Below are 23,316 nucleotides of genomic sequence, written 5' to 3'. Positions count from 1 at the left end.
ACTTTTAAAAACAGGTTTTACAAAAGAAAGGTTCAGTTAATTTCTTCCCTGCGTAAATAGTATCTTAATTTTGAATCCTGATTTGCTGATTTCACAGGCTGAAGTTCTCAAGCTCGTCTGGGAGGGATTGAAATCAAAGCAGATTTTTACTAAACTACAAATCAAAAATGTCGAAGCGGTCGTTCTGAACGCAAGTTAATGGACTTCTAAGCTGTTGTCATCCTTACATTGAGTGGTTATTTACAGAGAAACTCCATGATTACTCACACAGAAAATGAAGTTGGCATCACTAATAATCTTTCCACGTGAAACATGTACAAAGAAGAAAACATTAAAAGCATTTCCAGATAAAGTAACTGTTAGATTAAAAAAAAGTAACACAGTGAATAGAATAATCCCTGCAGTATTCTGCCAAAAGCATTTGGATTTTTGCTTACTGGATGTGGTTTACATGTTCCATGAGCCTCTGTAAATCACTGTCTAATGCAAACATGATTATGGTTCAAAGAAGTATATAATAGTGTTTACATGAACTGCAATGACAGTTTGGAGACTATAAGTGAGTAAATAAAGATAATGAAAAGCAACTTAGTAATTAATTCGGTGCTAAAAGACGAGCCTGTTTTCTGGTGACAAAGTGCCACGAAGTAAAAATCTGATTTTTACTTTTGTGTTGAATGTCTGTTTTATAATATATCTACCACCAATGACAAAGAAAACATTTTCGTTTTTTTTTTTACTTTTGTGTTTAATGAAGCCTTAAGTAACAATGCTAAACAGTAATTTTATTTTCAAGGGAGACTTGAGATACCTCTAATTAAATTGTTCATTACAGGCATACAGTATCCAATTCTAAATGGATACATAGTCCAATTATTTTTGCAGACAGTGTTTAAAATCAAATAAAGGATGATATGAAGATACAGGGTATTGATATATGACACATCTGCTTAATTGACTGTAACTTAGACCTGATTATCTGTGCCCAGTTGCAGAGGTTGCTGGTGCCAATCTCCAGCAGTTATTGGTCAATCCATAAGCTCTTCATGTACTCATACAGAGTGCAATCATTAACAATTTGCTGACATAGAGAAAAGGTTTATGTCTTCTCTAAAAACTTTCACTAAAGCGTGAGAGGGGTGTGGGGGATGAAACACCATTGCAGAGCCTAAACCACAGTTTTATTAAGGCGTCAGTAATTTATTTAGTTGTGAATTTCTCCATCCTTCTCAGATAAAATCATCCGAGTGCTTTTGTGTTTTAACACCAACCTGATTGGTTCAGTTAACAAGATACTTTGCTCTGTTTGCTCTCATGCCTCATTTGAGCAGGCATGAGAGCTGTTAATCAGCAGCCTCAGTGGACATGCCCCCCAGCTTCTTAATCATGTTTGGCTAGATCGGTGACGATACTAATTTTTTCCACCCCTGATAAACTCGCAACACAATAAATATATCTGTGTGTACTTTGCATGAATTAAAAAGAACTGTTGCAAGTATATACTAATATCAAATATCTTACTGACGGTTACAACATTGCTCTTGTTTACATGTAACGTAGATGTAAAGCTGTACATAATAACAAACCCGCACCCCTACATTTTCGAAAACGAGTTATCTTCCGTCTAGATTATGAAACTCAATTAGGATTAGACTCATACAGGCAAATTTGCCAAACCATTTGCAAAGCTAAATGTGTCTAAACTTGAGTTTTCACACGTTGAGTTTGATCAACACTGATTGCATGGAAGATATACCATCTGATGAAAGTGTGTTGTGATGGTGCACAAGAAAATCACTATATTCATTGTACACAAATTAGTCAAAGATGTCTCAGTAGGTAGAATTCAACCTGACTGTGTTAAAATGATGTTGTATTTAAGAACCCATTCATTTTGATTGTGGGATATGCACGGGCCAAATTAACGCAATGAAATCATAAGTGTGTCATTTTTTCTCTAGTGTGAATTCATTTTTGTGAGTAGTACAAATTTCTCCCATTGACTAGATTTGATGGCCATGTGTGTGCATGCAATAATTGCAATCTGCTTTGTGAGTGTCATGCAGAAACCAAGCCAACAGCAGGTACATAAAATATACGATATATCACAGCTTCATTAGTTTCCCCTAATGTCTTATTTTCATCTTCGACATGAGATGGACAACATTGTTTTCTTTCTTTTTGTTTTTACTGAGCACATAATCTTTTGTCTTACTGCCCACTGTCTCGTAGCTCTTACTTTACAAAACTAAACTATGAAGTAGCAGTCTAAGAGATTTTCCTTAATGACTTCATCATAATACACTTTTTAAGTAGTAAATCTGCCTTAAACAAATGTTCACCCATAAAGGAAACAGCTGGTTCATAATTTCTTTTTTGTCTAGGTGCATAGAGTTGCTGTTTTGTTAGCAAAAATGATGAGCATATCTTTTAGAGAATAGACTATACAGGAAGTTTGTTGGCAGTGTGTAAAAAAAAAAAACGAAAAAAAAAACGTGCTTTTCATTCACACTTTGTTCGCTATATTGTCAGATGATGATAATAATAAATGAAGTCACCACATTTCCAACCATTCTTTCATCTTCCTGCTTTTGAAAAATCTGTGCAGGTCTCCCACCAGACAACAATGGGAAGTCGTAATTTGCAATTGGTACATATTATCTAGCGGCAGACAGCAATTTCCCAGGTGAGCGTAAGCAGCTTGGACGGAAGTACTGCTGGGATCAGACCAGCTTTCATCCCAAACCTGTCCAATCAATCATCACAATGTTTCATAAACTTTTTTTCTGGATTATTATCAGGGATGTTATGATCTTTGCTACATTCTCACAGTGACTTCAGATGAGCCTGAACAACTGTAAGAACGTACTCCCAGGGTGTGACAACACCTCTTCAGAAGGCTGCTAATTGGAAAGATTCATCCTGTTCTCAGCAACCGATGAAGAAGAAAAAAGACAGAAAACGAAAAGAGGAGTGTGAGACTTCGATGTCCCAGGCTCGACTGTCACAGCACACCATCCTGCTTGTCCCACGAGATTTGCCTCAGTGAAATGCGCACACAAAGACTTGCAGCATCCTCATTTTAGTTGTAAGAGATGTGAGGAAGAAAAAAAAATAAAAAAGAGTTGTCAAGGCAAAAAAGAATGTAGTCGCAAATCCTGTGTGGCTCTACATTAATGTGTTTGAGGCGTCACATTGTGGCGATAATCAACCTTCTATTTGTGGAAGTTTCTGCATTTGGTGTTGGGGCGAGAGTGGAAATGCTGTTACTTGATTCACCTGCATGACATCATCATTATTCAGCTTCACGTCTTTGTTGTAAAATTGTGTAAGATAGACCACAAATTAGGTGCAAACATCTAACATTGGAGACTCGGTGTTCAGCAGCAGCTCTCAACATGACTGCTGTGACAGCACTGAAAATAATGCTGGAATCCCAGCTCTGGATTCTGGGAGAAAGTTCCTGGTAATAAGGAATTTCACTAGACTGTTGTTACCACATTGTTTAATATTCATGGTATAAATATTAAATCTGATCTCAACTTATATCTACAAGTTTGCTGCTGTGCCGTTAATCGATTCGATAATTTAATGGCCACTTTTTCTGACTTTATTTTTCCACACGCGGCTTTTTATGCACGCATGATCATTGCTACAATTAACTACACTTAGGTTTAGCTGAGTCTCTTTCCTGGATTGGGTCACTGACGGAGCTAAAACTGCCATTACCTTTGTGTTTCATTTGTGCCTGGCTCTGTGTTTCTGTGTGTAGCTATTTGTCGTTCCTAGGGGGGTTCATAGCTGGCACTATTGCTGTCATAAACTGCATCTCCTCTGTTTTTCTGTCCAACAGAAAGTTATACTGGCTTGGTGCTTCTGTGTTCAGCTGCGACTCCTTTCGAGATAGAGACCTTAAAAGAGTTGTTGCTGCCATTAACGTTGTATTCTTGTTATTTTCTGTTCATAGGATGTGACCAGCGAAGTGATTTGAAATAATTATGGAAGCGTCCATAAGACGTGTCCATGAGAATAGACGCGTCCATAAGAAGCGTCTTAGGGGAGCTGGGTGACTCTTTTTGGCGGAGTGTGTGCACTGTGTGCAGTGGTTGCACTATTTGCAGCTTGTCTTCCCCCTCTCTATTTATCCACCCTGCTTTGTTGTCAATAAAACTCACTAGTGCCAAAAATGTATTTTAAAAATAAAGTTCTTTAAGGTGAAAGGAGAGTTTTATTATTTAAATTAATTTAATTAATGTAATTTAGTTGGTAAAAAAAATCTCTTTAACAGAAATGTGGCACCTTTCTTCTTTGCTTAGTACGTTGTCTATGGAAGGTTTCAGAGTGAAATAGTTAATGCATGGGGATGCAACCAAGGACAGCCAGGCAGGCACTGGAGAACTGAGAGCCTTATCTTAAGCTTTATGAATAAAGCCTGTGAAGGTCCACTACATGCTGCCCCACCATCCACTAAGTAACTTTCCCATTTTTCAGACATCCACTGAATGTTCTCAGATTTTCAATGCAAAATAAAATAATTAAAGACAACACGTCTGAACTCTCCACTCTAAGGGGAGCTGAAACTTTTATGAGCGCCATCCACTATTTTGAAGTCTAACTTTGGGAGCCGAGCCTTCTCTTGGCATACTTTTCAGACTCCATAAATAAAATATAACATTCACATGGGTGTGCTTAAGCAACAAAAAGAAATGCTGTCTGGGTTGTTCTACATGGAGTTCCTTTCTGAAGAGGGGGGAGAAAAAAAATAGTCCTACAAAACAAAAATAATTGTCTCTTTCATAGCACTTTGCTCAACTCCTGATCAAAGCCGTTGTCGTTGTCATGTTTCGATGTACAAAAGGAAGTCTTTAGCTCAAATTCCTTTTGTTTGAGGCTTTAAGATGTTTGCAAAACAGCAACTTAAGTAGATCATAAGAAAGTTAGCTTGTAGGATTCCAGGTGGCTTTAAGAGAACCCTTTAAGGATGAATAAGATATGAATTGAGCTCATGAAGATTTAAGTGTACAGCTGTCACACTGTCAACAAGAGTAACATGATACAAATTCAATGCCTTCAGTGAGTTATGCAAGGGTGGCATCAACAACCCTGTAACACATCACATCCTCATGCAATAGCAGCTGGTCCATTCAATGAAATATTAAATGAAACAAAGAGGGAATCAGCCCTTCTGACTCTGCTTGTAAGCGAAGATGATGGATTTATTTATGCACACGGAGGAAGATAAAACTTTGGTTTCTTTCAAGTTCTTCCAAACACATTTTATCCATACAAAACGCCACAAAACAACCCAGCGAGTCTTCAGACGTGTGAACCGTATTTTTGCCTCGAAAGACATTTAAGATCTTCCACTGTTAAAGTGCCCTGTGCAAAACCAATTGAAAATCATAAGCAGCCCTTGCTTGGAAATGCTACATCATCCTTTTTTTTTCCTTATTCCTGACATAAAATGGTCAGATAATGCGCTCCGTCTAGTATTTAGCATCATTACAGTGGCTTGCTTATTTGCTATGCAGCATGAAATCTACAATTCTGATGGATGTGCAGCAAAGATGCATTTTTATCCAATGAGGAATCTATCTTGGGTGGTGTGACGCAAAGCATTGAAAAAAATGCTTTGCATCACTCATTGTTATTCTGTTTGTCTTTTTACTCTCTCTGGGAAATGGCTCTCCTCTCCTTTTGAGTTTATTTTAAAGTGTGCTGTTTTGCCCCACTAGCTTTCAAGGCTAACAGCCCTAACTTGTAATCAACTGTGTAGCTTCTTCACTGCCATTAGTCAGGGTCATGTTAGCAGTCATGTTAGCAACACTAGTTTGTGTGTTTCAACCCAGCATTTCATGGTACGTAGGAGTGTTTACAACTTTCACCGTGCAGCTGATGTAAAACCTAGAGTTAAACGGCAACAGAGATACAAGGATGACTGCTGTTTGTCGCTGAAATGTAATCTGGTCCCAGAGCCGAGACTTGGGGAATTTAAATAAAATTTGGGAAAATGTTTGAATTTCTAAGCATGATTTTCCTGCAGTGCCCATACTCCTAAGCAGTGACGTTTTTTTACAGTATTAAAAATAAACATATTTACCTTTCCCTGACTAGAAAAGAGTACACAAAATTAATTGAAGCTTTGATTGTATTGCTTTAAAAATGACTTCACTGTTGCACACTATTCCATGAATTTCACTACTGGTTGCTTGCAAAAACAGAAATATTTAAGATTTTACAGAACAGGAACATTTTGTGCTTACGTTTGCTAAAGCAACTAATTATGTATGTTGCAATAGGATATACACATTACCTTAGCATTAACTGGCCTACTAAATTTCCAGTCAGTTGTGTTTGAGCAGTGAGAAAGTCATAAAGGCATGGATAATCATTTCTCATCCCAAATTTCCATAATAACCACTCTGACATCCTTACCAATTATGTACTGTGATTGGTTAAATCATCTGGTGGTGACAAATGATATGGGACAATTGTTGCTGTCATCAGTTCAACAGCAGAATATGACTTCATTAGTGACTTTCATTTATCAGCATCATCCAGTGCTGGAAATTGCTTAAAAACTACTTCCCTTTCTAGTTTGCACCAAACTGTTTGGGCTAGAGGAATTATTCAGTGAAAATGTCCTAAAAGCAAGACACAAACTCAATTGCTGAATCAAAATCCTTCTACTTAACTGTTCTCTTGTCTTGTTATGAAAACCTGCTCTGAAGCCTTGACTTGTGGTCTTTATTTTGTATATCTTCCTTAAGCAACACTGTCCTTCACTGGAAGACATGTGGGCTGTGGATAGAAATCTACTTAGTAACGCACAATTACTTCTTCATATTTTAAAGAAGGTGAAGACATCAAGGATTTGTCTTAGACACTCTACATTTAATAAGTGTCACCTTGAACCCCCAGATATAGCTCTGGTTATACCAGAGAATATTCTCCTTTTGGTATTTTATTGGAGAATAGTTTTTCCTCCGTCCTATGGAATCATGAGACTGTCGCAGAGGATCCCTTATGTGGTTTTTGATTGCCTCTGAGCAGCAAAGAGGGGTCCTTCGTCGTTAAAAATAAATGCACCAAGCGATCAATGGTTACAACAATAGAATATATTTAGAGGGGACCTGGCTGTGACATCAGCGACGCCGAGTTGGCGATGATATGCTGAACTCATTTAAATGATTTAAGTTGGTCTTCAAAGAACTACAATTCAAATCCCGGGACAGCAGGCCGCTATAAATCGGAGCCGGGAATCTGAAGTCGTGACCTCTGGTCTTTTTTCAACACGGCTCCTCTTTAATGATGACAGGGACAAGAAATGGTATCTGCAGTGGTGCCCAAACTTCGCTAAGTAATGAATGTTAATTTCTCATAAGCTTATCTGTCTGAAATATGAACGACGAAACTGTGAGAAAAATAAATAAAAACACAGAAGCGTTAGGATTTCTAAGTACACCGTGTCTGCACTGTGTTGTGCTTTTTCAAAATGTTTACAAAACCTGAACTTTTACTTTTATTTTAATCAAGGGACTGAATTAACTCGTTACTTTCCACTCCTAGTAACAACAAACAACTAGGCCAGTGTTTCTAAACCTTTTTTGGGCCAGCGTCCCCCTAGCCTTTATCCAGGTCCCTCACCGCCCCCCAACAGAGAATTTGTAGGCTACTTTGCACTGATCATTATTTTATCATTAATATTACTATCACTATTGTAGATGTTTTGATTTTTATGCTTGTTTCTGTATTTATCATCAAAAATAATTTCCCAGAGAACAAAAAAGTCATGGGAATAGAAATTATTTTTGCTGGTGTCTATGAAAAATGCAATGAACATTCAAGTTAAAATTGGTAGGCCTAACAGTAGTAAGTCAGAGTGGAAAAAATATTCTTATTTTATGCCATTTTCTAGTTGTTAAATTAAATATTCCACAAAATGACCAGATAAAAGATGTACAATATGCCAGTTTAAATTTTGAACTATTTACAAATCGACTGAGCTCTGAAACATTAAAACATGGATAGAACTGTAACTACATTAATCATAGCTCTTCTTCTCTTCAGTGTTTGTCAGTTTCTGGTGGTGCAGATCAGTGCTGCCTTCAGGAGAATGGGACATCAGAGTATCACCCATAAAATTTCACTCACATGGCATTTATTGTGTAAACCAGAGCTTTCAGTGGAAAAACAAAAGTTCCAGGTCCTTTTAATGCCATACAAATATGAGACAGAAACATGGATTATATCTTTATATAGACCTGTCTATTAATTTATAGATTAATAGTTTTACTGGACAGAAATTACAAAAACAAATCTGGTTCTTAATCAAATCCTAATGAGTAACATTGAAAGTGTCATGGAGTCATCAGCCTCATGACATTAACACTGACATGAAAAATAATATTGAAGAAATAAATATATCAAATCTAATTAAAAGCATAAATAAGTGATCAGTTATTTACTGTTATGGTCTGTAAGATATTTATTCTCAGTACTAGATGTGGTCTCAACAAACCCAATATTATTATTTTACTTTTTATCTGGAAATACTGTCCGTTTATTCTTGCCATACAGTCCTCTGTATTAATTATTGCTCGAAAGGTCTTGCTATACCAGTTTATTCCTTTGTATTTACTTTAGTTTCTTAGTTTATTCTTGCATTTTGTTCTTTATTAATTTCCATTTAGTTTCCTTTGATTAGTTTTATCCTCTCTTGGTTTATTGCTATGTCCACTTTAGTTTCTTTCCTGTTGCTAGATTTATTTTATCGTTTACTGACCATCAGTAATTTTCACTCATCACCTGCTTCGCCGCCTAATCGTCATGTGTTTCACATCATGTGTTGATTTTTTCACTGTTCAGCGTCGGATTCTCTGTTTTTATGACATAATTCATATCTAGTTCGTCACTCCATTTATGTCCCGCTTCTCCTGCTTCAGAGTTTTGCGCAATGTGCGCGTCGTTTTTTTTTTAGCCCCTAAGGTGCAGGACGGTCGGGAAGCGTATTGATGGGGAAAAGGCAGACTGACATAAACCTTTTAAAACAACGGAAACAATTTCTGCATTCTGATTATTGAAATTTAAAAGTGCTGTGTTGTTCTATCACCCCGTTTCATACCGGACCACTTACAGCACCGGTGTTAACGCTATAAAATGAACCTCTCTATTGTGGTATCACCCATGGAGGGATTAATTTATTTCTTTAGTTAAATAGGTTCATTTTTCAGAGGGATACACAGTGAGGGTGTCGTCATTTTAGCTACCAGTAGCAGGAGAGCGGAGCTGCGCCAAGAAGCTAACAGAAGCTAACAAACACTGAATAGAAGAAGAGCTGCCATCGATACAGTTGCAGCCAAGCATGATTTAATGTTACACAATACAGTTTTACCAAGTTGCTCAAAATCTAAACTGGCATTGTTGTGCATTTAAGGTGTAAAGTTTACCTTCGACTTAACGCCCCCCAAAGGCATCCCAGCGCCCCCCTTTTGTAAAAATGTCCGCCAGCGCCCCCTGCCGTTCTCTGAACGCCCCTTGGGGGCGATACCGCCCACGTTGAGAACCGCTAAACTAGGCCAAAAACATAAAACTGTGAGGACAGACATGAACTAAGCAGTAGTAACACCCACTGAACAAAGAAATGAGCAACCAATTAAGCAATGTTGGAACTTCCAGATTAGTTATTGTTTTGCTCTGTTTTCAGCTAGCATGCACATACATCAATTTAGCAAGTGCATGCTACCGTCTGCTAAGTAACTAAGGTAACAGGCCATTTCATCACATTAGTTTTACTGTAGCTCTGTCTCTCCTCTCCTTCCTTTGCAATTTCGGGCATCAGATAATAATAAAACTTCCCCGATTTATCCCTACAGAGCAGAACTGTGACTGTCAGCAGCAGTGAGGGGAAGAGGAGCGGGACAATTGGGGTGCAGCAACAAACCAGTGGAGGGCGGGCTGAAATGTTGCTATACGGCCACCTAACGTTCCCTACTTTCAAGAAATTGTTAAAGATGCACAAAGCAAATTCTCTTATTCTGGCATTTAGGAGTTAGAAATAGTTTTGTTAATCCCAACTAATATAAAATAAGTATTGTGTCTGATGTCAGAGAGCAATAAAAGAAGGGTATGTATCTTTCTGTGCAGTACAGTGTAAGTGGTCCAACTGGATTAGCAGGCGTCCGGACAAAACGTTAAAGCATAACTCCTCAAGGTCATGAAAACAATGATATTTTTCAGATTCAGGGAGGCCGTCAGGATAATAGGCTGTTATGAATAGATCTAAAAGGCCGAGCAAGGACATTTTTAATTGGCATTGAGGATACAGTTAAATGTGGTGAAAGGTCAACTATGATGTTATCTGAAGTAGGCATTTCAGATTACAGAAAGTGTATTTTGCATGTTCTTTGACACCTTGTATTTATTTGCCTAAATCATAGATAGGATATTGGAAATAAATACAGTTACAAAGTAAAAATAAGGTTTAATTCTCATGTTACATGTCTCATGTTGTGAAGGCTCTGAAAGTCATCGTGACATTCAGACAAAATACAGAGGAAAGTTAAACCTATAAATGGCAACATAAAACATTTACACAGCCAACCAATCCAAAATCAATATAACAGTTATTAAAGTTACACTTTTAAATGCCAGCTTTAATAAAGTATGAATGCATTTCATTATTACAGATAGTTTTTTTATTAAAGAAAGAACGCAGGCTCTCAATGCATTAGGACAACTTAAATCAAATGACTGTTTTATAACAAACCTTTATGTGAAACACCTGGATATATATTTCTTTCTATATCTAAGAAATCTGGATCATCAAGTGTTTTATTCCATTTCAAACTTTCTCAACAATAGATAAACCACATTAAAGTCACAGAAGTCGAAGACAATGGTAGAGAAAAAAAAAGACCTTTAAAAATGCTTCCTGTGCTGCCTACACAGAAAAAAAACCCACTCAGTTTTATTCTAATGGTTTATAATTTAATAAATTGATGGTGATTACAGAAGATAAAATCAAATTTATCCCATATTTATAGTGATGTTGGTGGATTTGAGAAAGACCAGGTGGTCTCTCCCAGTCCATTACGCAACGGTGAACTTTTGTACTTGTAAGAGTTTATAAGCAGTTAACCTACCATGCATCTATGTGGTCTTTGGAGTCCTGTAGAAACCCACGCAGGCTAAAAGAGAACATGCAAATGCCATACGTAAAGGCCTCAGGCAAGGTTTGAACTATAAACCTTCCTGCTCTGTAGTGACAGTGCTAACCAGTGTAATAAGCCACCCACATAACACACACCAGCGGACCATAAATGTATTTTAGCTCTTACTTTTTTTTCCCCCCTTGCAAAAATAGAGGGCAAAAAAAAACAAATATGTAAGACAAAAATAAGCCCTAGGTCGTGTTGTTGAATGGGTGTTTCTGTGTTTCTACAGATTTTTTCTCAGTTGGACTTCTTAAATTGGCCTAATGAGGGAAAAATAATCCCCTTTCCCTTCTTTAGTGTTGGAGTATTTTCCTTAAAAGGTCTTTAAAAAATGGATATTTTATACAACAAAGCGATGTTGCCGAACAGCCTCCATTAATACATCTGACAAATCTATCCCCTGTGTTGTTGGGTTTTTTTTAAACACACTTTTTGTGTGGTCTGAAAAATATCCCACAATAATACTGTGCTTCAGGAAAAAATAACCTCATGACCATTTTTTATGAGCTTTGGACAAAAAGCAATTTCTTTATGCGAGCAGCTGCTTTGTGAATAATGAAAACCTCCATCATTCTGGAGCTTTATAGTTTCACTTTTGGGTTAACTAGTCTTTCAACTTAAGAGACGAAAAATCATTAAACGTATTTTTCCCCCATTTCCACTCGAGTGTGCTGCCAGAGAGAGAATTGTATCTGGGAATTTAAGCTGTCAGCTCCAGCCAAAGCTAAGTGAAGTCTGAGCTCTGGAGACTGTGGTTTGCTGCATTCTGCATTCATGGTCTGATTCTCTTCCCTAAAAGTTTGGGACTCTCCATTTACTTTTATCATTAAAGTTGCATAAACAACAACAAGTACACAAATCAGTGAGTTTCTAGTTAATGACAGAGCCTTGCTAGCAGCACCTGCTCTCCAACACTGGAGCTTTTGCTATCTCACAAACACATAGGCGTTTTATCCAAGAAAAGTAAAAAATAAAAAATAAATAAATTAAAACAATGACAAACTAGAACAGCTAATGTAAATTTAAGTTCCCTTAAGTGGAGAAAAAAAAGAAGCAGAGATATCTTGATGTTAATCCATGTCGATACGTTCATTTTATGTCTAGAGGTTTCATACACGCAAAACAAAATCTTCAAAAGCTGATTTCACATGAAAATTTGCTTCATGTTGGAGTTTATGTCGCTTGATCTTTGAGTTTCTCTTTAAACATTTGGGACGATGCTTGTGCGCTTTTGTGAAGATGAAAAAAAAAATACACAAAAAGATTTGTTTTTTGTTTTTTTGCTCCACATAAATGTTTTATATCAATAGCATCAGACATATGTTGGACAGGTTACCTAATGCTATCTCAGACACGTCTGAATGAATAATAAATCAGTTTACAAACTGGTTTCTTATTGAATATCCCAAACCAAGATGGCTTCAAAGAATGAAAAGAAATTGTCTCTCCTTGTTAAATGATGAATAAATTATATGTATGCCTGATTATTGCCCTGCAGAATCAAATATATCCTTTATACTGAACATGTCATATCTAAATCTGCGATATGTGTTGATAATCTTGGTGTAAATCGTACGTTGGAACAGCAGTACAATAAATTTGTGCGAAAGATCTGGTGGACCTGTTAAGAATTAAATAGTGTTGTTATTTAATTTACTTTACTTTCATCTTAGATTTTTCACAAATCAAACTGAAGAGCAGGGGGCAAACTGTGTTTTTGAGACATGTTGCTATAACAACGTGGCAAATGATCCAAATTAAAGTCTGTTGTGTCAATAGACCACTTGTTCATCCCTTTTTTGAGCTTTGGCAGCTTTTTATGTCTCAATGACACATGAGAGTCAAGTAGCTTCACAAACAGAGAGACATTCTCCTACAAATGATTTGGTGTTAGACTGGAAAAAAAAAACAAAGTTCAAACATAAAGCTGGGAAAGCTCTTCAGAAGTGATAGAGGACTATTGATTAAAAAGCAGATGAGAAGGACAGCTGGCTGCGTGCTCCTGTCCTTTCTGTCTGCTGCCGCATGCGGTCAGTCAGTCACCCAACAAAAGAAATGCTTCTGCTTTTCCCATAACTTGTGAAATAACAGAAGACTAAAAATCTTTAGGCCTTGATGTACATTGGATGTGCTTTTGCATTACCCCTTATGTGCAAACCTTTGCTTAGCTACATTTCAGAAGATGACATTGATGATAGCTTTGTATGCTCTTGAGTTTGTTTTTGACTCAATCTTTACACATTTTGAAAATAAAATACACTGTAACATGTTTCTGTTTGTTATTCATTTTCCTTCAGGCAAATAGTAAAACCGTTTTTTAAAGATGCGTGGTTTCTAGTAGTTGAGTGAGGTCGTATTAGAACGTGGTCAAATTGTTGTTCTGCTCAATAAAACTATTCCTCTCAGAACCTCTGACATTGTTAAATTTAGATAAATAGACAGATAACATAAAAGTGTAACAAAAGAAAAAAAAGTTAAAATATGCCTGGCTCAGTAGTGTTTTGGCAAAGAAGAAAAAAACTATATAAAAGTCCAAAACCACACAATATTTATCATTAGAATGAAAACAAAATGCCAGCAAAGGGTTAATTTACTACAGACCTGAATGCGCACACTAAGAAGCATTTTAGTTATATTAACAGCAATTATCACGATTAATAGTACTGCTGCACAGTCAAAGAAAAAGCAAGCCATTTCCAGGAGGCGGTGGACAGGAGCAGGGGAAGTTCCCAGAAGGTGAGCGTTTGGTATTTCAGAATGAATCATTGTTGGCGGTGTCAGCGAGGTTGGCTGGGAGGGGTGCTGACTTTCCAGGAGTTGTTTCTCTTTCATAGGAGGTGGCTTTTGATCCAGAGATCCAGCGTTTGGTTCTGCGATTCTGACAGAGGGTAATGCTGGAGGTGGATGGGGATGCAAGGTGCGGTGAGTATTTTCAGGCAGTAGCTGTCCAGAAGAAGACGGCTGCGAGACAAGCTGCTGATCCAGATGAGCGTAGCAGGTTTAGTGAAGCAGACAGAGAAGCTCGTAAGTCTGGTATCTTCACCAGCGGAAACACAAAGTCAATCTCAGATTTGACTCACAGAGAGACAAGTAGTTACACAAGTGAGGATTTGTGTTTGGTCGATTATTTCATTGTTGCAACAACGCTTTCTGTGCGATAAGTCTGTTTATTTCCCTTTAAATGGTGCCACTTTTTTAAGGAAAACTTAATTGTCTCGGCAGAGATGAGTATTTGGGTCGAGTCAATGGAAAACTTCCCAACGCTGATGAAATGCTGAGTTGCATTCTATTTTAAAAAGAAAAGCAGAGTCTTGAAGCGCTTGAGACATATACGTTTGATCAACTTTTCACAGACACATATATATAAAATAACGCAGTAGATAAAAAACCTAAATCTTGATGAAACTACAACTCCCCCGTTGAACCTTTAACTCAGAATAAAATTAAGCAGGAATGGAAGGTTGATGAAAAACACATGTCAAAATGTCATTCTGGTACCTGTCTGCTATGTCTTGCTGATATTATAATTGTACGCCTATATTTTTCATGAAGAACTTCTAGCTTCATTTCAAATGTACTTCAGCTCTGTGGTGCACTGCAGCGGAGTTGTTACCCTCTCTGTGGACACTTGGCTTTGATAAATCACAATCCGATCTCCTCAGTGTCCCCGTTTGACACCTAACAATGAAAACCGATGCAATGATGATAGCCCGCGGTCTTACAAGGGGCGACAAAGCACAGTATTTAATTAGAGCCAGGTCTTAACCCCCCCCCCCCCCTCCTCAAAAAAACGCAAACCTCAGCTGAACGGTGCTGCTTTTATAATATTCTTTTTTCCTCCGTCTTTTACATTGAGGAGTCTGAAATATTCTATGCCAATCACATCAAGAGGCGCCCTGGGAACAAGTTCAGGCACAAGTTCAAAATATGCTCACAGAGCAGGAGTGTAGCTCTGAGCTCCCTCCTCAAGGATTTTTGAGGAAAAAGAAAATGGCTACGAGACAATTTCTCTAAAGTTCAGAATTTTTTTGTTTTTGTTTTTTACATTTTTTTTTTATCATTGCAGTAAAATCTAATCCAAGATGAATGAATGTGTTTATTGAAATTGTAGGAATTTAAATGGATTAGATCTGCAAACAAGTCCGTGATGCTGTTTCTTGTCAATCAAAAGTCCACTGTGAACAATATTTCACTGTGTATAACAACTTGTTGTTGAGTGTTATGTGGATAACACAGATTGATAGTCTGAATCTTAATTACTATAAATAACATACAGGTAGATAATTGAGGTCTCTGGGGGTATTAAATTATTCTTTCTGGTGATTTTATTTCATTTTTTTCAAAAAGCCACTTTCACGCATTATACGTTAGATTTCTTATTTAGATTGAAAGTTTTTGCTTTAGCTCAATATGTAAATCATAACACATATTCCAGTATTGTAGCTCTCAGAAGAGCAATACTCCACATCATCATTAAAAGTCGGTGAAAGTAACTTTTAATGGTGTCTTCCCTTGTTATCTCACTAAAAATAACCTTGGACATTATTAAGCATCAAAAGCCAATGGCTGATACGTCTACTGACCTAGAAAACAAGGACAGCTTCCTGAAAGTTTTTAAACATTTAAATGCTTTTTTTAAAAAGCCCATTAACATTTCTTGAAATATTGGTATGTTTTATTGGAATTTTTTTAAAAGGTTCCCAAAAGAATTGACAAGGTATTAGACAAGCAGGCCTCAAGCCAAAGAACAATTGATTAAGATCTGGAGATGTTCCAGGTCTGGAGTTTCCACCATTAGGCAGTTATTGGTTTTAATCCATAGCTACAAATTTAAGGAGGATGGAAGCTTGATTCCAAATCCTGAGGGCACGTTCGCAAAGTGAAGGAATCAAATTAACCTGTGCGTGGCGTGTTTAGGAGAGATCTCTTTGGAGACAGCTTTTGGCACAGTAGTCTCAGCCTTAATCAGATTTGGGCACCTATAGGACCGAGGAAATGATTGTAGTAAGTGGGAATGCGCCTCCAAAGCTTTTAATGGTTTTAATGAAGTGTGCTTTGCTCTTTTATCTCTGTCCACCAATTCTTTACAGACGCAGTAGTAATTCCCTTTCAAGGATTTGGATGTGGAGGAGTGCTCACCGAAAGCTGTTCTCAAATATATATCTGTGACTGCGCTCCTGGCATTATTAGGTCCCGGAAGCACCTCGGGGAATACTGTGGCTCCTCAAATTTGAGGCAATCTGTGACACAGTGTGTGCAACCCTGCTTCCGTGACCCTGTTAAATGAGTTTAGTTTGAAGCCGATCCTGATTTGACAAGAATGACGAAACAGAGACATTTTTGGAGGGTATGACGGCAGTCTAAGCTGGAATTTATTACCATCCTGGAGAAGTATCTCATCTCTGCGTCTCTGAATTAATCGCCTTTATTCCTCTAGCGTTGATTCAGACGGTTAAGGCCTGGTTGTACCATCTCGTAGCTTGCCATTATTAGTGTATGAATTTGCCCTTTTAGATTTCAATTTGATATAAAGGGAATTATAAATCAAATGTATTACTATTATATACACTTTGATAGTAACAACTTGTCGTGGATATGTATTAAATGTGCATCACAGAAGCAAAAGTTGTCTTGAAATAAGCAAACCCTATAAGTGAAATTCTAACGAAATCAGTCGCATCCAACAACCTTTAAAATACGGGTTAAGGTACGGCTATTATACAGTATTTTACTGTTTTCACAACCACTCAGTGAACATTTACTCTACAAGACCCACTCGCTCGTTCACACTCATGCCATCCTGCACAAAGGTACATTGACACGGGGAATCAGGAACTAAACCTGCAACCCAGACAGACAATTTACTCTTCCTACTGAACTGCAACTTTCACCCGTCCATCCACAAATCTATCTATCTGTCCATCACTCTTCCTGTTCGGAGTAACAGAGAGTCACCACAGAGCAGGGAGGACAGAAACAAACATGTAATGTTCTTCAAAGAAGTTTCAGTTGTTGCTGTGTTGTTTTCCCTGAACTCAGATGTGTTTTTATCAGGAGCGGCAGGACTGGGTGTGCAGAGAGCAGAGCTCTGTCCCAGGTGAGCGACACGGTGATTATGAACATTTGTTTGCCTCTTTTTAAAAGAAATAGGCAACCACTGCATCAATAGTATAGTTGTTAGTTTATTGTGCGTGGCTGTCAGGTTGCATTTTAATTTACTGTTCAAACTACTTGTCATGTGGTTATTTTGATGGTGCAGCATTTTCACTTAAAAGTTACAATAAGCAATGCATTAAGAACTTGGCATTTTATAGAGGAATCCGGTCAGCCTACCATCTGAAACAGATCTTTTATTTCCATATTTAAATTTTTCTTTTTTACACTCAGTAGCAGGTGTGATATAAAACATGAATGTGTAATACTTAAAGAAGTGCTTCAATTACACTTTTTTAGAGATACGTAAGAGTGTAGAGATAAACAAAAATATATATACCTTTACTTTTTTTTATTTGGAATAAAATGTCCGTTCAGCCTCCTGAGACAGCTGCTTTCTTGATAAGTGTCTCCTTTTCTCTTCGCTCTGTTATTGCAGAAGAAATTTACTCAAATCATATCCAAAGACCTAACCCATCCAGCTGTGAAAGGAAGTCCTTGGCATCAACAACACTTCTATTAAAAATGTAACACCTAACTGAAACTTAAAGCACCTCTCCAACATTTGCTTGGCTTGAGATATTCAGTTTTTTTTTGTTGTTGTTTTTTTCATTATTTCCATCTTGTAAGACAAGTGATGTTGGATGTCCTTGAGACTCTTGTAATAGCTAAATATCTTTCTGACAGAGAAAATTAAATAAATAATTGAATGTCTCATGACAGCAACTTGGTGTATTTAGGGATCTAGATGTGTTGAAGATGACTGGTTGATGTCTAAACCGAACATTAGAAAAGGAGGAAAGAGGATTTAAGAGACCTGAATTGCATCATGGTTACTGCCAGATGTGTTCATCTGACTACTTCAGATCCATCCATCCATCCATCCATCCATCCATCCATCCATCCATCCATCCATCCATCCATCCATCCATCCATCCATCCATCCATCCATCCATCCATCCATCCATCCATCCATCCATCCATCCATCCATCCATCCATCCATCCATCCATCCAAATGGCAAAATCTGTTCACAGATGGCTTTTAATTCTCTAAACCATATTACTTTTTAAGTTAGTACTTTTACTAACTTAAAAACCTTGTCCCTTTTTCTCACTTTTTTGTATTTTTAACTATTAAATAAAATATATAGATTTGCTTTAACAGCTTTTAAAACTTTTATTCTGCACCAATAAAATATACTTTGATATTTACGCATTTCAGCTTTTGAACACATCTATTGTTGTAAAAGAACAGTATTTTTTTTTCTTACACAAAAAACTACTCTTTTAGCACAAAACTGAAAAAAGGTGTAATGCTCCTTTAATGCTGTGTCTCTTTACTGAGCTTCACATTGGCAGCCATCACTTACTTACTCACTGAATGTCATAACAATATTGTTTCTCTGGTTTTTGAAGTAACCCATAAAGAAGCGTTGATTTTTAAATAAAGAGACCTAAATAATGTCCGTTGTGTGAGAACCGTCTCAGAATGTGAAAAACACAATAAATTCAAATTTAACTCAACAGTCCCTCTGCTGCCCCTCAGGTAGCTCACACATGTACTAAGTCCTCTAGCATTAGCATTGGTTAGCTTTCAGAAACGTCCCATTTTCTACACAATACTAATCGCAAACTGAATAATGTGATTCAGTAGTTGACACTTGATTTATTAACCTCTTCAACTCTTAAAGGTAGCCAGTATATATGCATCAAAATACACTTTCATTGATTTGTGATATAGAAATGACAAGTCACACATGCTGAACTTCCTTTAGCATCTAACATGAAGGTTTATTCTTTTGCGCGCCCACGGACACGACTGGCTCTCTCTGGCATTTGTATGTGGGATCACATTGAATAAGTGAAATAACACTAAAGAAATTACTATAACAAGAAATTAAGGATAGATAAGAAAGTGTCTAAGTAACATTGTAAAGTATTAGAATAGTTTTACAGATGCTTTAATGCAGTTACGTCCAGATGAAACCACCAAATCCTCATTTGGCTGCACTTTGGCACCATCTGTGCCATTTGATCTTATTCAGGTGCAAAACTGGAAATGAATGTATTTTATATTTGGCACAAAATAGGACGATGATCCTTTCAAATCATTCATAAAGTTCAAAAGTGAGTCATCCACCACTGTTACTGTGCCCCTGAGTCGTTTTTAGTATTCCAGCACAGTTTTGTTCATCAATCACTGCAGGAGGCTCAGGTGGTTTGCCAAAAAAATAGTGAGGATGGGTGAGATTAAAGCAGCCGACATATTAATACACAGAGCAACACAGCTAACAGGTTGTGCATGCTGTTGTGAAGACTGATCAGTTTCTGGCTGTCCACCTTTTGGCTCAACACCTTTGGGAGGTTTTTTATTTGTTTTACTTTAAATTTGACGTATTCTTACCCAACAACAGATTTAATTTAAAATCTAAGAATATTCTTAAATAAACATGAAGTGCAGATTTTTTAAAGTACTTCAAATTTACAAATTTGTAAAAGATGTTCAACATTACATTTTTTTTTTCAACAAAAATCTTAAGATTATCACAACCTGCATTATGTTAAAACGAGAATCTTTCAACAAATCTGTAAACACGGCGTTCAGGAGATGTAATAATAGTCAGCATATTCTGTTTTATTTATGCAATTGGGCCAATCTGTCAATTTCAACATATATTTATAACATGAGACACTGTTGAATGTAAAAAATTAGCATCATCAATACCAAATTAAAATGACCTCCTTCTGTACTAATATATGCGCATATGCGTTTTTGGGAAAAAATATTTTTCCGAAAGGATCCAAATAATTTAATCTGAGAAGCTGCTTCACAGAGGAAAGAGGAAAATTACAGACATTACCAGGATGAAGCTTTTGTAGTTGTGTATTCCTATGGTACTACTGCGAAGTTGCTCATCACCACAACAGTTTGCTCTGTTTTGAGGCAGCTATTTTCTATAGTTTATGGTTAGCTACTCATGACAGCATCACAAACTTCTTCCAACATTAAGTGAGCCCCAGTTGTAACTTTGCCTTCCAGATCAGAGTCTCAGTGGTGAGCGTTCTAGCCAATCAATGACGGGAGTCTGCCTTTTTATTTTCATGCTACTGTGCTGTGTGTTTTATATAAAAGAGCCGGCTGTCCAAAGCAAATAACTTGGCAAGTGCTCAAATGAGATCAACTGAACACGAGAATAGCACATTCCAAAGAATCTTAAATGCATCAAGACCACAGACCCAAACATTCATGCCCCATGAGAGGAGCTTTGATTTCTACTCAGCTGTTGGGCTCTGTGATAAAAAATAATAATAATAAAAAAAAAAAAACTGCAGCAGAACCAAACAGGGTTGATGCCTGTTCATGTTGCTGTCAGTCTGAAAGCAACTTGAGAAAGTGCCAGAATTCACATCTACAGTTGCACACAATGCAGCTCTTTTGTGCAGGACTTTCAGTGCTCAACTTTCTGGAGAGATTAAGGTGCCACGCTTCTCACGTCAACCTTTCATAGCCGTGGATGACAGATTACATGTTTCTATCCCTTCTTTTTCCTGACAATTCAGTCCAGTCTTATCTGTGTGATGTTTGGTCTCGCAAATCCTTTTAGGTTTTGTTGTTGCACGGCAAGGAGCGGCACATTATATCACATTAAAAAAGACAAACACCATCTGTGGTGATCTTCCTGAATTAAAGTCATGTCTAGCCTTGCAAATTTATTTGTGGAGTTTATGTAATATTCAGTGCCAAATGAAGACAAGTCGTGTTGTTCTTTTTTATCACCTTCCACCCACTTCTATACCTCGTGTCAAACATGTCCGCCGCTACATTGTGCGTTGTGTTCGCGGTAGCCAATTTTTGTGATCATGTCATGGCTTTCCTCGGAGACATGAGCCAGATGCTTCAAAAATGCTGAAGTCTTGTTTGGGCTGAAATCTTTATGAATCTGATATTCTGTTAGAATAGGGGAATAAGAACCTCCCCCCCCAAGCCCCAAATGCCCTTCTTCCCCACACTCCCCCTTTTCTTTTTCTCTCATAGCCTTTGTTTTTTGTGTCCCTATACCACCAGCAACTGATTGTTTTCATCATTTATTGTTTGCTACTGTTTTCCCCCAAATATGCTATCTATATTTATTATTAGACCAATCCAGGGTGTAACTACCTTGCAAGAACAATCAGTTATAAATGATGGATTATCATTTGTATTTATTCAGATTTGTATTTTATTATTACTCTTTGTTTTTTAATTCAGAATTTGAGTGAGCTATTTATTTGTTAAATGCCTCTGTTAATATATATATACATATAGTTATGTTAATTTTTCTCCGCCTGCAGGAAGAGAGCCTACTGTTCACTGATTCTGTAAGACACATCTCATCTATTATTAGATAAGACTCTCGTGCTCTTTGAGTTGATTTTATTGGGTTGTTTTTTTTTAAAAATGGTTATTAGTCTGTTTAATCTTATTGTTACTATTAGCTTTATTATTACTGTAAAATTATTGCATTTTTCTATATTTTCTGTATAAATCTGTCTGTGAAAAGTACATAGTTCAGGTTTAATAAATGAACACAAAAACCTTTGAAAACAAGAAATTGTTTTAGTTAACTTATTTTTAAGTCAACAGATCAATTTAAAAGTCCTGGTCACAAAAATGTTGCATTTTAATAATTCAACATTTTAAAAAATTCAAACCAACCAGTTGGAGTTCTGCCCTCAGAGGGATGTCGAGAGCATCTGACTGACACCGGGATCTGACATACAAACTTCACAGCCCAAAGCTACCAAAAACCTATTTTCTTGATTTCCTTCTTCTTCTCCCCACATCGCTGCAGGAGGATCCACAAAACAGAGCGACAGCCGATGCAACACTGAGGGAAAGCCTGCATTTTTTTAAAAACTCAAATGGTTCGCTAAGTCGCCACTAGATGGCAGCGTAGTGTCAGAAAAGTTCAGATCAAGTTTCACCACGCCCCGCTCCCTCAAAAATGCATCATTACACAAACTTTCAAAGGATTCTCCTCCTTTCTTTTTCTCTTAGAGGATGTGAATATGTAAAGAGAGATACTTGTGCGAGCCTGGATATTTATTTTGGGAAGTTGCCTCCATCATGCCGTGACTCTTGACCTCATGCCTCGTTTGACTGGGGTCATCCTGTGGGTGTGGTTGCGGTGACTGCATAGAGCTCAGGAAATGAATGTTTTATCAGCCTGCAGAAAGACAACAACAGCAGCGTAGTGGGTGGGAACACACAGAAACCTCTAAATTTATCCCCGTCAGCTGAGGCCAAACCAAATAAGATCAACGGCAGACAGTTTCGTGTAGGTTCCTCTTCCAGAACATCTGAGATTTCACCAAACAGATTGCTCCCAAGTTTACTGAGACCTCAAATTATGTGGATGCAGCTTCATAGAGCTGCTGCTGCTGCTGCAGCAGCAGGATGATGTTGACAGTGTGGGGAGGAATCTGCGCCTGAAGTCATGACATTACACAGTGTCAGTGTTTCTTGCAGAATTCGTGTCAGTTTGGAGAGCTACACAGAGACCCCTCGAATCACAGGTTTGCTTCCCACACATCACCTCCCGTCATTGTGTCCTCGCTGTGGCAGTGTAAGCCAGTGTCTATAGCGCGTAATTACCTCGTATACCCAGCAGAAAAGCGTGATCTCTTCAAAGGTCTTCTGTATTCAGGTGGTGCAGAGGAGAGGGAGAGCTGCTCGTCCTACTCTTTCAGTGTAAAGAGACTATGTGGGAGGAGGTGAACACAGGCAAGCATTCGCTGTGTGCAATGCCATCCTCGAGAGCAAAATTTAGAACATGAGGCTCTCAAAGCAAGCAGGGGAAGAAAAAAAAATGTGCCAAGATGGAGATAGATGCAGCTTCCCTCCATTTATGTTTCAGCAGAAATGAAGCTCGATTATTCCAGAATATTAAAGTTTTGTATCAGCAG

The sequence above is a fragment of the Poecilia reticulata genome, chromosome 15 (assembly GCF_904066995.2).
Source record: "Poecilia reticulata chromosome 15, P_reticulata-male-v2, whole genome shotgun sequence".
Lineage (NCBI taxonomy): Eukaryota > Metazoa > Chordata > Actinopteri > Cyprinodontiformes > Poeciliidae > Poecilia > Poecilia reticulata.
This window is presented reverse-complemented; position numbering follows the sequence as displayed.